General features: G+C 40.8%; 1 protein-coding gene across 1 annotated transcript in view; it reads right to left on the bottom strand.

The window, feature by feature from the left end:
* FXN (frataxin) overlaps positions 1–16,407 on the bottom strand; it is a 519,216-nt gene that overhangs the window by 172,500 nt on the left and 330,309 nt on the right. The gene's annotated exons all lie outside the window — the stretch shown is intronic.

Here is a 16,407-nt window from a genome sequence, read left to right as displayed (position 1 = left end):
TTGATGGGATACAGATCTCTGACTATGAAGAAATCACCTAAATTGTTACCAGAAAAAAATGTGATTTTTCTCACTCAAAGATTACCAGCATAGCCACATTCAGAAAGCTCCTGACAAGTGAGATTAAATAATTACTGCCATGGTCACTTTATCACAGTTAGACGGTCACTTTCACACTCAGACTGCTTTCCTAGACCAAATGTATCTAGCTTCTGACTGTGACCAAAGACAGTAATGGTTACAGTATCGTTTTCCAACTTGTTGCCCTGAAACACAAGCATGGTCCCTCTCTAACAATAATTACCAATATTTACTGAACTGTGGTCAAGCAGATGTAATATCTCTTGTCAACATGCACATCCTGTCTCCCATATAAATACAGCTACTTTCTGACAGTGTACACCTTGGATTTTGAATATGATAAAATGAAGGAAATAATGGGCACAATCTATTTCAACTTACTCTTCTCAGACTAGTGCACTGCCACACAATGCCACACCACATTTAAATGTGATCAAATTAATGTAGTGTTTCTTGTCTTCACATACTTGTGCTCACATTCAAAAGACAGCCACTTTCTGACTGTATATACCTCTGATGTTTGACTGTGATCAGTGTGAAATAATGACTAGACTAGCATTTCAACTCACTGCTATCAGACATATGTGTTGCCTTCCCCTGAAGAAACCATAAGGATAATTAATCAGGATCAGCTAAATATACTTTCCTTTCACATTCAAACTGCATTTCACTCTTTCTACCACAATAACAAGCTTCTGTGCACACTCTAGATGTTTGAATGTGATCAAAAAGAAATTATGGCCACAATACAATATTCTAGCTGATTTCTCACCAAAAGGTACTGCCCACCCAACAAGTCATTATGTCAGTCATTTAAGAGTGATTCAAATAACTGTCTATTGCTTTCATGCACAATCTGCCTCACAACCCACTATCCCCACACAGAGTGTAATTTAATAGCAACAATAACACATGTCAATTTGTTACTCTAGGACACATTTAATGATCCTCCCCGACAACAATACTGATAACGGTTTAAATGGAAATTGGTAAATATTATTTGCTTTCACACAGTCTGCCTCTCCAACTCCACCTACCATCATAAAAAGAATCACTTTCTCTGTACATTATACTGTTTTTGTTGATGACTGTATCTGGTCTCTTGTCAAAAGCAGTATTTGCTGGTCTTTACTGACCCCCACTCCTAATCATTGCTAAAAAATAAACATAAATCAGACAGTTCACTACTGTGAGCATTTTCATTGTGTCTGCCCATACTTGCAAGATAAAGAGTCTACAGAAATCAGAGTGAGGGCTCCCCATGGCAATTTCTAGTAATATAACTAGACATCTCCAAATAAGCAGTGAAAACTTGTTGCTCTTAGCAAATGTAGTCTATGCTCACGAAACACAGCAACAGACCATGACCAGTAAGTATGTGAGGGGGAGAAAATTAAGATGGCATGCTGCATCTCACTTTCAGGGTAGGTTTTATTATTTTTTTAAAACCTCAAAATAATCATATTTTAGTGTCCTAATTTTACTAAGAAAATAATTATCCCCTGGAGGTTTCTGGGGTTATATTTTTTTTAAATCAAACTTTTTATAACTGTGAAATATACATTAGAAAAAGAAAAACAGAAATGGAATTATATTGGCACCAGCAGTTTTGGCTACTGTACCAAGATAACCTGGTACCAGATATTAATGAGTTAAGAGCCAGCTAGAGTTCCAAAAGCTACTCTCCATATTACACGTGGCACACATCATTGGAACACTTGCCAGTGAGTTTGACTACCACAGTGGACTAACCCACAGATCATTTGGACAATTTGCATAGAATAGTGACAAGCGCTGCGCAAGCTGCGGCGATGCAGTGGTAGCATTGTCGCTTCACAGCAAGAGGTTCTCCCGTTCAATTCTCGGCTGGAGCGCCTTCTGTGTGGAGTCTGTATGTCCTCCCCGCGGTCGGGTGGCATTCAAAAGACATGCGTGAATGGGTGTGCCTTCATTGAGGGTTGGGCGTCGGGCTGGCACCTCGGCACCATAAAAATAGACTGCCAATCATTAGCGGACTGGAGTTCTGCTGTGGCGACCCCTAACCAGGAAAAGCCAAAAGAAATCAACAACAGTGACAAGTGATACTGCACAGGGATAGGCCTGAGGCCAGTTCTTTCCAATACATTAATTAACACCATTGCAGAAAGAATGGAAGAAAAACACTTGCTGTTTTGCTCAGGACATAAAATAAAGCAACACTGTTGATAAAAAATAAGGTGGAAAAAAAGAAGTAAAAGAGCTTAGCTGGACAGGATGAATGCTCTAACTGTCAAATTAAGTTCAGTGGAACTGTAAAATAATCACTCAAGGAAGCAGTAAAACAAGATAGGAAACAAAATGAGAAAAAAAAAGACTCCACTATATCAGATGACTGACTTAAAGGCCAGCAACCACGACAAGTCAGCAAGAAAGGCTAGCGGATTACTGAAATAAAAGCAACACGCATCACCAGCAGAAACCAATAAGCTGTGATTACTACGTACAGACATTTGGTAAGATTCCACTAACAGTAATGCTTGCATTTTTATCAGCCTTATTCTTTTAATGTTACAGACCATAAATAAATTTGTCAAATGAAGTAAATAAACAACACAGTATGCATCAAAAGCCTTACAAAGGCAGAATAAAGCTAAACATGTATCATTTTGAAGAAATAAGGCAGAAAACAGGACACAAACTAGTACTTCAAGAGAGTCCATACAGATACAATTCCACAAAACAGAAGTGATGCACAAGAACAAAAATACAGTGTAAAGATAGAAGATAGGAAAGACAGACGAGACATATATTTATACTGCAAAGTGCAATACGTATGGTTAGGTAAAATGTTCCCGAAGTAACAGTGCATCAAAAAAACTACAATAATTCATGAAGGTATGGAACAGATGCTATAGGATAAAAAGAGCTAAGCCATTTGTGTAGGATTACCAGCTTATCAAGCAAATATGGAAATGGGCATACAAGGTGAGCCCAGCAGTCCTTATCTGCCATCAGAAGCTACATTTCTGTGATTATACAGGAGAAAGACGGCGTACAGTGAAAGACAAAGTGCTCTATAAGAAAGGAAGGAAGGAAGGCTGTGTTGACCTAACTGACTGCTTTGTGTCAGGAACTTACTACACACACACACACACACACACACACACACACACACACACACACACACACACACACACACACACACTAAATATTTATGGTTTTGAAAATACGGGAAGTCAAGATCAGTGGGTAATTGTTTAAAATTAATCATTTTTTTTAACTGCCAGAGTTCTATGGGAGTGTATGCAATAAAATACTAACTGGTATATAGGACAAACAAAAAGGAAGACAAAGTTTTGGATTCAGGAACAAGTTAGAGATGTGGAAAATGAACATCCCACCAGTAGTGCTGTACTATATAGGTTCATAGGTAGGTACTAGGCTATCTGCCCGAAGGCATTTATAAGCCTAGCCGGAATGTGTTGGCTTTCGCCACCCCCTTAGATTAGTTCCCTGTGCCTCTGTCCAGCAGAGCCATTGAAGTGATCCCTGGGGTAAACTTTCTGTTTCCCATCAACTCATCAAGGTTTCTCTTCTAGAGGGTTAGTGAGGAGCTTTGCCTAATGTAGATTGGAATCTTGTTCCAGAGCATGGGTAGTCTCTGGGACAGGAATCTATCCCTCCAGCATGTCCTATTTATTGTTGTGGTGAGGTTTAGATCCCTGAAGCATGTGGCTCGAGGGGATATCGTTTTCTTTAGGTGGAGCATGTCTATCAATTCTGGGTTGGACATGGCCTTGTATGTCAAGCAGAGATCACCTCTGAGTAGGCGGTATGCAACAGAGTACAGCTGGAGTTTCTTCAGTCGAGCTGTATAGGGCATCTGCTTAAGGCCAGCGATCCTCACGGTGAGGTACTTCTGTGGTCTTTCCAGTTGTTGCAGGTGTCTTGTAAGGTACATCCCAAATGGGGCATTGTACTCTATGATGGGTCTGATGAGAGATGCGTAGAGGGGCCCAATGACCTCTTTCGATATGGATGCAAACCCTTTTGCGATTAGGTGGGCCACATAGAAGGATTTTCTAACCACTTTGGCAATGTGATTATCAAAGGAGAGGTTACTATCTACTTGGGTCCTCAGATCCCTTATTACGTCTTCCGTATTTAGGGGCTACCACCTATGTGATAGTTTGTGGGTACTTTGTTTTTTCCAAAGGGGATGACTACGCATTTTTTGACATTTAGCTTGAGGCCATGGTTTTGACACCAGATATCTGTCTCATTGAGACCCTTTTGGAGGATGTCTGTGTCAGCCGGAGAGTCAATTATAGCCCCTAGTTTGCAGTTGTCTGCAAACTTGGTCAGCCATAATCCTCCTGTGCTTGCCTGTACCTCTGAGAAGTATATGCCAAACAGGAGGGGTCCTAGGACTGAGCCCTGGGGAATACCACTTGTAACCGGTTTAGAGTCAGACCTAGCTCCCGCAACTCTTACCATGTGGGTTCTGTCCGTGAGCCAGTTGGCAACCCATCTCGTGACGTAGGGGTTTATGTTCAGGCTGGTGAGCTTGTCTATAATACCCAAGTGGGGAATGGTGTCGAAAGCCTTTGCGAGGTCTAGGTAGGCTGTGTGGACCACCTTTCTCTCATCTATAGCCTTGGTAACTGTCTCAAAGAAGTCCACCAGGTTTAGGAGGCATGATCTGCCCTTAAAGCTGAACTGGGTAGGGTCCAGTGTTTGGAGGTTCCCAATGTCTCTGTTAATGAGATCCATGATGATGCGCTCCATAGCTTTTCAGACCAAGCTAGTCAGGCTTATAGGGTGATAGTTCCTGGGGTTCGTTGTGGCTCCAACTTTGTGGAGTGGAATAACTGTTGCTGTGCGCCACTCTGTGGGCACATAGCCTGTGGAGAGGCTGAGTTTAAACAGTGTGTTTAGGTGAGGGGTTAGTCCATCTTTGAGCTCGTGTAGGACGCAGCCTGGGACACCGTCCGGTCCCATTGATGCTGTGTTTTTGGCTTTGGAGAGGGCAGTTTTAACCTGAGTGTCTGTGATTTCAGGGGCACTACATTCTTCTGGTATAGTTATGGGCCCTTTTGGGGGTGAGAGGGGGGGTGAAGTTTGCACTGAACCTGTCTGCCAGGATGTTGGCTATATTGTTCGGTTCAGTGTATTTTGTGCCATTCTGCACTAACTCCGAGAAGATCTGAGAATTGCCACTTAGATTCTTTACATAGCTAAAGAATGCCTTGTAGTTATCTTGAGTCCATGGCAATTTGGCTAAAGAATGCCTTGTAGTTATCTTTGGAGTCCATGGCAATTTTTCTTTCGAAGCTAGCCTTGAATGATTATGCTGAAGTGATGCATGAGGGTAGATGTTAATTCTTCGAGACTTGTAATGTTTCATACCATCAAATAAATAAGAAATTAATTAATTATAAAATTTAATACATTTTTTTCAGAAAGCTTGAATAATGACATTTAATAATCACATCTGCTATGAAGGTATTTTCAAACTTGTATTATTCCCTCTTGTTTTGTACGGTTTAAAGATTTAATTGAGTCTATTTCACTAATTAATTAGAATTAAATACAATAATGAGTGCGCATATAAACACATGATCGCTAGAGGTGTTAAAAATATTTCTCTCTCCGTGAAGGTACATGCCAAAGCGCTAGGGAGAATTAAGACTTGCTGTTCTTACTTCCAGCATTGTGGTAAGGGGTTTCATATATCTTTTTTGTGGTGTAATAGAGACGCTAAATGTTTATTACCTGTGAAAACCATGAATATTGTACCTGCACTGCTACATTTCTTTGAACCAGCTCTTGCTGGAGTTGCAAGAGGATACATACCTATTTGAGACTGGCTCAATGAAAAAAAAAAAAAAAGGGAAAAAACTGTTGTAAAGAAAAAGTACGGACACCGACATTTAAGCAAGCAAGGTAAAATTGCTGAACTGCTGACAGGAAAGTTTCTGAATATCTAATTTTGTATTAAGTTCTTCTGCAACTGCATTATTTTTAGTATGGATTAATGTTCTTTACACAATTCCTCCCCATTAATATTCTAAAACGTGCATGCTGATTGGCCAACCCAACCAGCGTGCCCGTTGTAAATCCCACAATATACCAATGGAAAAAGGTCCGGTCGCCCTTTTCCGTTGGTATAAACTGCCCCAAAATCTTTTTTTTTTTTACAATAAAAAAAAAAAAAAAAGAGAGAGAGAGAGAAAACGAGCAACGGAGACTTTCTTTTCTCCGTTGCTTCCGTTTCAAAGCCTTGATGTACTGGGTATGCGTGGGAACGCAAGTCTCGTATGCATGCACAGTACATCAAAAAGCAGAATCAGTATACCACAACTGGCGGAAGAACAGCAATCCGCCGTTATACAAAGACATTATTTTACTGTATGTTACAGAAACCAAGGCAGTAAAGGCAGAACAGTTGAAGAAGCTAGAGGTGATGGAAATGAAGTGCCTGAGAAGGGTGGTAGGATGCACAGTGTGGGACAGATGAAGAAATGAAGACATAAGAGCAGAAGCCAAAGTAGCTCCAATTGCAGAAAAGATCAAAGAGAACAGATTACTGTGGTTTGGACACACGTGCAGAACAGCAGAAGAGAATCTGGTGAGGAAGTTCTGGGACAGGCAGGAATAAGGTAAGAGGAAGCAAGGATGCCCAGCAAAGAGGTGACTGGATTGTGTGAAAGAAGATCTGAGACAGTCAGGCATGAGTGTTTAAAAAGGCAGGACTGTGGCACTGAATCGAGAGAGTTGGCAACAGTTAACACGATACCCTGACCCCATGTAGAAAAAAATGGGAAAAAGTGGGATAATGATGATGATAGCTATTCATCTCATGAATTCCTTCAGCAACTGGAACACAAATTATTTTATTAGTCGTTTTGACATGACATGTTAGCTCCTTTCTTCACTTTTCTTGAACATTTTTATGCTTGTATTTTTGATAGTTTCTGATTGTTTTCTGTTCTACTACAACATATACACATGCAGCTGCTGTTGTGTCTTTCGGCTTTTCCTGGTTATGGGTCGCCACAGCGGAACTCCGGTCCGCTAATGATTGGCAGTAGATATTTACTACCGAGTTGCCAGCCCTGACGCACAACCTTCAACGAAGGTACGTCCATTCACGCGTCTCCACACAGAAGACGCTCTAGCTGAAAATCAAACAGGACAATGTCATACTGTAAGGCGACAATGCTACCGCAGCACCATACACATGCAGCTGTCATTTGCAGATTTTCCACACATTTTACTGATTTTTTTTCCTTGTTTTAGTGTACGACAGTTTATGGATGCTCAGTTTTAACAGTGATCTGATGAATCCCTGTAGGTGAAAGATTTTTCTTTTCTTTTTTGTTTTTAATGCACATGTGATTACAGTTTTTATTTTGCTTATATTTTTATCTGTGATGTTTATTTACATCACATCTTTTCCAACGTTACTATAATGGGTGCTGTTTTTCTGATACATGTGCCTGTTGTCACACACACACACACACACACACACACACACACACACACACACACACACACACACACACACACACACACACACAAACACACACAAACACACACCTTCAGTTAAGCTCTCTGATTTTTCTACTGTTTTTACTTTATTACTCCTTTGGGAAGGATCTTGTCACCTTGGTGCTAAATAGCCTTTAGTGAAGGGAGTTTTGGGACACCTTGTTCTTGTCTGAAGACAGAATAGGAGTGAATTACTCCTTCTGCATTTCAGTTTATTTGGACTTTATTAGTACGTCTCTCTTTCTTATTTTAGTTTGGATTGTAAAACATAATTTGTGATGTCCTTCTATTCAGTGTTGCAGTATTCTCTACATATGGGTAGCATTCCGCTAGTCGACCTGACACCCGGCTTGCATACAAAAGCTTCAAGCTACTGCCTGTACATGGGACATTGCACATAGGCTCCTAGAACATCAGCCATAAAAGGGGCATCCGCATGTACAATCCTCATAACTTTTTCGCCGCCATTTGGAAAGGTTGACTCATATGCTTGGTCTGCAGTTGGAAACCACATTTTGTTCTTCAGCTTCAGATAAGTACCCCATTGGGGATTTATTTTGTTGCTTCTGCCTTTTGTTATTGTTCATATCATCCAGAAAGGGCAAGTGTAGGTGTGGAAGGCAAATTCCACATAGGGATATTTACGAGCTCTGTTTGTTTTGTTTAAGGCCTACCCATGACAATCAGTCCTGTTCTGTCAGGCTTTCATTCCTAAGACTTTACGTAGTCATCTGCCTACCTTAAACCTACATCTAGAAAACCAAAGACTTAAGCATTTGGCTAGGAATCAATGGAGGGTTCTGTGAGTTCCTCTAAGCTGTCCTTAAAGAGGAAGGTAGGCAAAGCTAGGCCCGTCTTCTCTTCGGCTGTGCTTTCTCTCTCAAAGTATCCCTTGAGGTTGATGAAAACCCAGTGGTCCGGTCAGAGGTAGGGTCTGTCTCTGGCGGGAACTGCAGTGGAAGCCATTAGGAGTGGGGATCCGAGCACATTTGAGGCTATGCAGATATCCTGTTTGGATGATTTGGGGTAAGCGTGGTTACTTATTTCAGAGGACTTGGGAAATTATCCGGTTCCCTTGCAAATAGAAACTCCGGACATTAGGCCTATGTCTAGCCTTGCTCCTGCCCTAGAAAAACCTGCCAAAAAGAAAAAAAAACTAAGCATTCCACAGTGCCTAGTACTCCTACGTCAGACTGGGAAGTTTTCTCGCAAGGTCTTTTTAAGGCCTTGATGGCCCTCAAGCCTACGACTTTGGCTACTTCTGTTTTGGGCCCTGCATTCTCTTCTACTCCTGTGCTGCTATCTGGTTCCCAGGAGTCTCTCTCTAATCTTCTGGCCCAGGACTCTGATTCAGAGAAATCTTCCTCGGATAAAGACTCTTTAGCTTACTCCACTCAGATTACTTCACCTTGGAATATGCTTCTCCAGATGAAGAGACTCGTTAGCTTAATATACTCAGATTACTTCCCCCTTGGAATATGCTTGTCCAGAGGAAGAGACTCTTCAGCTTACTCCACTCAGATTTACTTCCCCTTGAAATATGCTCCTCCAGAAGAAGAGGCTACAGAGGGAGATTCCCCAAAGGAAGAACTCTCTTTTGGAGAGAGAGTTAATAAGATGAGGGAATTCTTTAAGTGGGATTCTTCCCAAATTTCACAGGCACAAAGAGATACTATGACATGGTCCGGTTGGAGTCCCTGCACCTGCAGCTGTCCCTCCAGTGCTTCCTGCTCTCCTAGATGCCTTTGCATCAACTTACAAGACACCAGATTCACATGCATCAGCTCCTAAAAGACCTGACCATTTTTATAAGGTCCCTGAGGATTGCATATTTCTTTTTAAGTGTCCTTCAGCTGATCCTGCTGTTGTTTTTATCATCTCAGATAAATCCTCTCATGTTGTTCCTTCAACAAAATTGCTTCCCCTCAGACAAAAAGTACAATTTTAGAAAGGTTAGGAAGAAGGTTTACACCTCTTCCATCCTGGCAATCAGAGCCATTAATTACCAGACTCACATGTCTAGGTATTCTCTAGCATTGCTCTCCCAAGCTTCTCAGGCCCTGTCCCAGCTACTTGACTCAGAAGCTAAGTCCTTATCTCTTTCTCCCTTGGCTGCATCTTCACAAGTCACTAGGCATTCCATTAAATGGAACTATGATGCTGTAGAAGCTTCCTCCAGAGCTGCAGCTTCTGCTTCTGTTCTTCAGAGATACTCTTGGATATGTTTACAGGCTCTCCCAGATGACATCAAGTCAAAATTGCTTGATGCACCCTTGGACAAGTCTGCTCTTTTGGCAAGGCTGCTGCAGAACATTTTAAAACTCTGAAGGAAAAAGGCAAGGAGCTCCAAGAATTAAAGCACCTGCTAGTTTCTCCAGTTCCTAAATGTAATAGGAACTTCCCTGCTAAAACTCCTTTTATTAGGAAATCCTTTAAGTCGTCGTCTTCTTCTTCTCCCTCCGGTTCTAGGTACGTAAATCTGCTAGAAGACCCCCTCAACCTAAAATTGTGACTTCTGCTGCATCTCCCCAGCAGCCCTTTCAGTCCAGTCAAGGCTCTCTGGGACATCTAGCTCTAACTTCCAAGTCACACTCCTCTTTCTCTCCGTCTTTCTCTAGCTCTTTCAGCCTGGAAGGAGATCACTCAGGATTCTTGTGTGATATCCATTATTCAAAATGGTTACTTCAGTGATATCCATTATTCAAAATGGTTACTTCATGATTTGGAAGTCTCTTCCCCCGTTTCAGGGGATTCCTCAACCTTCCTCAGATCAACTGTATCTGTTCCCTCGGCTGCTAAGCTTTCTCCCCAGGGCACCATTCAACCCATCCCTTTAAGTCAGCAAGGAAGGGGATTTTATTCCAGGATGTTGCTGGTTCCAAGAAAAGACTGTCCCTGAAGACCCATTTTGGACCTCTCAAAGTTGAACACCTTCTTGGTGGTGCACTTTTTCAGGATGCTATCACTACAGTCTCTTCTCCCTCTGGTTCCTCCTCAAGGATTCTTAGCTTCACTGGATCTCAAAGATGCCTAACTGCATATTCCTATACTTTCTCACTTCAGGACGTTCTTACATTTCTCAGTGGGTTCTTGGCACTTTCAGTTCTCTGCCTTGTCTTTTTGTCTTTCTACTGCCTAAGGGTCTTCACAAAGTGTCTAGCCCCAGCCATTGCCTTCCTAAGATTAAAAGGTCTTCGAGTTTATCTTTACCTGGACAACCTGCTTTTTCTGGCCAGCAGCCCAGGTCTTTTGCTTCAACACCAACATCTAGCTATTCCTTTTCTGCAAGGCTTGTGGTTCACAATAAATTGCAAAAAATCTACTCTATCACCCAGTTGGGATCTCATTTTTCTGGGGTGTAGGTTCAGGACAGACTTGATGATGGTATTTCTTCCTTCAGAGAAAGCTCTCTCTCATAGCTTTCATGGAATCACTTCTCACTCTTTCCTCCATCACTGCCAGGGAGTTCCTGAGACTTTTTGGGTTCATGGAGTCTACAATTCCCATGTTGCCCTTTGCAAAATTTCACATGAGGAAGTTACAGTGGTTTCTGAAAACAGTCTAGTCCCAGCATGCTCATCCTTTGGAGATTGCCATTCCTCTTCCTCCCTGTTTGAAAACAGAACTAGGTTGGTGGATGCAGCAACTCAGTCTGAATCCTGGGTTACCCCTTCAAATTCCTCAACCAGTACAGGAACGTTTTACAGATGCCTCAGACTTAGGATGGGGAGCAACCTTTTCTTCCAAAAACGTTCAGAGCCTTTGGTCCCCCTCTCAGAGAAAAGAACATATTGACATCAGGGAAATGAGGGCACTGATTCTATCCTTACAGGCCTTTCACCCTGTGTTTCTTCTAGGACCCCTCAAGATCTTCAAAGACAACACTACGATCCTTTGGTACATAAACAAGCAGGTGGCACAAAATATTATCTTCTTTGTCGCTTAGTCATCAAGGCATAGGAGTTGGCTATTCAGTATAAAGTCTCACTACATGCAGTGTACCTTCCTTTGGCTCAGAACTCAGTGGCAGATGCATTAAACAGATCCATGACACAATCCCACAAGTGGATGCTTCACAGGGATGTGTTTCTGGATCTAGTTCACCTGTAAGGCACTCCAGAGATGGATTTATTTGCCTCCCCTCAGAACAGACAACTTTGTATTTTCTGTGCCAGGGTCCCTCTCTCTCAGGCTTGGAAGATGGACTCCCTATCATTTTCATGGAAGGGGATGTTTCTTTATGCATTCTCCCCCTTTCCTTTAATTCAGAAAGTCCTGCTGAAAATTCAACAGGAGAAACTAAAAATCTTGTTAGTGACTCCCTTTTGACTAAGACAGCTTTGATTCCCTCTTCTTCTGCAGTTAGCCAAGGGCCATCACTACACGTTACCTCGCCGGATGACCCTACTCACTCAGGACATGGGATCTCTAGTTCACACACGGCAGTCATCTCTTCCCTTGACCTTATGGGTACTCAACTTTTGATTCCTTTTAGGCACCTATTTTTAAGGACGTACTTCGGGTTTTGCAGGAGGCCAGGAAACCCAACACTAGGAAGTCTTGTATGTCAAAGTGGACAATATTTTCTATCTGGTGCCAAAAAAGGAAAAAGGACTCTCCTTTGGCGGATATTCCTTTGGTGTTATCTTACCTGTGTGAATTGCCTAAAAGTGGTCTTATTTTTCTATTAAGGTTCACTGCTCTGTCTTATTTGCTTGCCTGTCCCTTTCTCCTCCATTGCTTCCAGGATGGTGGTTAAGCTTTTCTTAAAAGGCGTCCTACACGTGAATCCTCCCAGGAAACCAGTTCCTCCTCCTGGGGATCTTAACTTTGTCCTGGAGAAGTTGACTCAGACCCCTTCTGAACCAGCAGCCTCTGCTTCTCTAAAGTTTTGTACTTTGAAAACAGTACTTCTGGTAGCTATTACCTCTGGCAAAAGGGTTTCTGAGATCCAGGCATTGATGGCTTCACCACCATTCTTAGTTTTCCATAAGGACAGAGTTTCCTTGAGAAACAATCCATCGTTTATGCCTAAAGTGGTCAATGATCTTTCCTTAAATCAAGCTATTCAATTGCCTACTTTTTTTCCCATCTCCACAATCTCCTAGTGAGAGAATTTTGCATTCCCTAGATGTGCATAGACAGCTTAGATTCTATCTTGACAAAACTAAGTCTATCAGGAAATCTGATCGACTATTTGTGTCCTTCCATCCCAGGGCTCTAGGTTTGCCTGTTTCTAAGCCAAATATATCTTAATGGATTCTTAAGGCCATTGTGTTTTGCTATCATTTTATGGGAAATCCTTATTCTCTTCTGTTAAGGCCCACTCCACTAGATTGGTTGCATCCTCAGGGGCTTTCTTCAGGGGTTTGGGTACTCAATGCATTTTGGAAGCTGCCACTTGGTTTTCTGTTCATACCTTTACAAAACATTACAAGTTGGATAATATTTCTAGGGCCAGAGTGGGGTATGCCAGAGCAATACTGCATAGATTTGTGGAAAATGTTTCTGCTTGATCTCTCTTTGCTCCTTCCTCCTCTCTGGATTGCCTTTCAGCTTTTGGACTCTCCCATATGTAAAGAATACTGCAACACTGAACAGAAGGACATAAAATAGTTGTATACAATCTTACCATAAACATAGATGTCCTTCTCTTCTATGTTACAGTATTCTCTCCCACCTGCCTTCCCCCTACATCTTGCTTGTTATTTGGATGACTGTCTTATTGGTCTCCCGTGGGAGTTTTCCTCATGTGGCTACTTTATTCTGAGAATTGTACATGCAGATGTCCCTTTTATGGCTGATGTCCTAGGAGCCTATGTGCGACGTCCCACGTACAGGCAGTAGCTTGAAGCTTATGTATACAAGACAGATGTCGGGTCAAGTAGCGGAATACTACCTATATGTAAAGAATACTACAACATAGAAGAGAAGGACATCTATGGTTATGGTAAGATTTTACACAACTATTCTTTACATCAAGCTAACTTTTAGGTATAGACTAGGTTCATTACTATGTATGAGGTTGTCAATCATGTTTTATGCTGCTTTGCGCTTTTTATGTATACACACACACACACACACACACACACACACACACACACACACACACACACACACACACACACACACACGTGCTTTTTATGTATATGCATACACACACACATATATGTATGTGTGTGTGTGTGTGTGTGTGTGTGTGTGTGTGTGTGTGTGTGTGTATGTGTGTGTGTGTGTGTGTGTGTGTGTGTGTATATATACATAGATATATAGATACAAACAGATACAAATTCGTTTTCTATAGGTTAAAGCTGTTATTGAAAAGCTGATCTGATAAAGTCCAGCTGATGGATGAAAGCACTTCTAAATTAAAGTTGAGTTATTCCGATGACCAAGCTTATTTGAGTTCGTTTCTTCAGTACATTAATAGAAGATGAATTTACATCTGGAAGTTTTGTACTGTACTGTTTAAGTGTTTTTATTTTTATTTATTTATGTATTTATTTATTGGCATTTGATTACTGGGAAAGTCTGACTGGGTAGAAGCCCAGGGATAAAAGCTACAAATTATTACAATTATTGCAAAACATTTTAAGCACAATAATTTTATCTTCAAAAATAAAACAAAAACATTTGCAGTTTAAATAATTATAATAAATTAGACATAATATAAAAACATTGTTTAAGAATCTATACAAGGTAGATGACATTTAATATTTAGAAAAAATGTACACAGTTCATAGATAAATTAAAGGTAAGTTAGTCTAATATGAACAGGAACTGCAATATGAAGTGAGGGAAAACAAGCTTATGGTATATTTAGACAGAAAGTCAGGGAAAATAATTAGATAGCAGTAAGGAAGTAAGTGAAGAAGGGAGAGTAAGAAGGTATAAGGAGTGAAAAGGTATTTGGTCACATTTAGGGATATAGTTTGTCCTAGTTTTGAGCAAGAACAGAGCCATATTTACCTAGGTAGTCTTTCAGAGAGGTTTTGAAAGGTGGAAGGGAGGTAAAAACCTAATGGATACAGGTAAGGAGTTCCAGGCCGTAGCAACCTTGTATGAGTACAGACAATGCCCAGCAGATCTGTTAGGTTTGTAGACAGACAGAAAATTTTGGTCACTGGATTGCAGTGACCGACTGGGAACACAGTTGTCTAGAATGTTTTTTAGTGCTGGACAGGCAGATGGATGATGGATAATTTTATACGTGGTAAGAAGTTGTGTATATGTTAGTTTGTGTGGCAGTTCTGACCAATTAAGGCTTTTCAGCGCTATACAGTGGTGGGTTCTGAAAGGGGTATGTGCTGCAAATTTAGCAACTTTGTTATAGCATTGTTCAATTTTTCATTTTTTTGAAGCCTGGAGGTTAGTAAGGATGGGAATGCCATAAGAGTGGGGAGGAGATAAGTAGTGGCAAGTGTAGTTTTAGTTGCATCGGTGAAAATGTTTTTGGCTTTGTAAAGCATCCCTAATTTTTGGTGAGTTTTTCTTATGCAATTTTCTATATGCAGATCAAATATAAGATTATCATCCACCATCACCCCTAACAGTTTGCTATGAGAAGTGACATCAGTGGTTGTATTATCAAGAGAGGACTTTAATTTTTTTCATGGGAGAGGGACTTGGGGAAAAAATAGTAGTTTGGGTTTTTTGGGTTGAGCATGAGTTATGAAGCTGCAATAATACCGATAAAATAAGAGTTGAACTGCATTGCAGTTTTAAGTGGTGAGTTATCGAGAGAAGGGTATGGGTTGAAATTTTAGCTGGGATGTAAGATTTATTTAATGGATGTCCAAATTCTTTTAAGGTTACATTTAGTATTATTTTGAATGTTATTACAGTATAGTTTTTGCCTTCATTTATTTGCTTTTTAGTACGACTGTGAAGCATTCTAATGATTTTTCTCTATCCTGCTTTAACATGCTACTCTTTTTGGTTAGCCAAATTGTATTTGTTTTCACTCTCTTTCTTTTAGGAGGTATAAGGCTATTTAGGATATTTAGAAAAGTTGTACTGAATTCAATTACAGCATTGTCTAAGAGGAGGATTTTTAGGAAGTTCCACTTAACAGATGACAGTGTAATAATGAACATTTCTGGGTTAAACTTGGAAAGGTTAATTGTTGCTTTATAAATATGCTGTTTAACTGGATGTGTAATATGTCTAGTTGCATAGACTGGGAGATGATCATGGTGACAGTGACATTGTACCTGTAGTGGAGTATTTGCTAGGGTCCGATACTAGGATCCAGTCTAATAGAGAATTTGATGTCTTGCTATAATGTGTGCTATGTGTGTGCTATGTCTTGCTATAATTTTTCATTTTTCATTCATAACAAGGAGGTGAAGTCAGTACTGTACCTTAACCCTGGGGACAGCTATCTCCTTGCATCTCAATTGTGGTTTTTGTACTTGTTCATCCTGTGTTTCACTTTTTATGATACACAGGGTTCATGAATGTGAAGTGGATTTATTAAAGCCATTGGTGACCTTTGTCATATATTTAACATCAGCAGATCCTCTATAAAATAAGACCACCAATTTTTTCTGGATAAAGGAAGGGAGCTGATGCTAATTCCTCCCCTGATGTAAAGATTCTGAAATAGCTCTGTAGGGTTAGGCAGACAAACCAATGTGGCTTGAAATGATTCAACAGGGTCCTTAACGAATCAGGGAGAAGAGTTCCCTCAAGTTGCCTAGAGACAGTGAGAGCACTAAACTGGCAAGGAACACACCATGAGATCTACAGATTTTAGTGGATCTACTTTGGAAGACCGAAGTACCAGAAGGC

Source organism: Protopterus annectens, chromosome 2.part2, assembly GCF_019279795.1.
Source record: "Protopterus annectens isolate FY-2018-M chromosome 2.part2, PAN1.0, whole genome shotgun sequence".
Lineage (NCBI taxonomy): Eukaryota > Metazoa > Chordata > Ceratodontiformes > Protopteridae > Protopterus > Protopterus annectens.
Note: the sequence above shows the minus strand (reverse complement) of the source record. Positions and strands in the feature narration are given on the sequence as shown.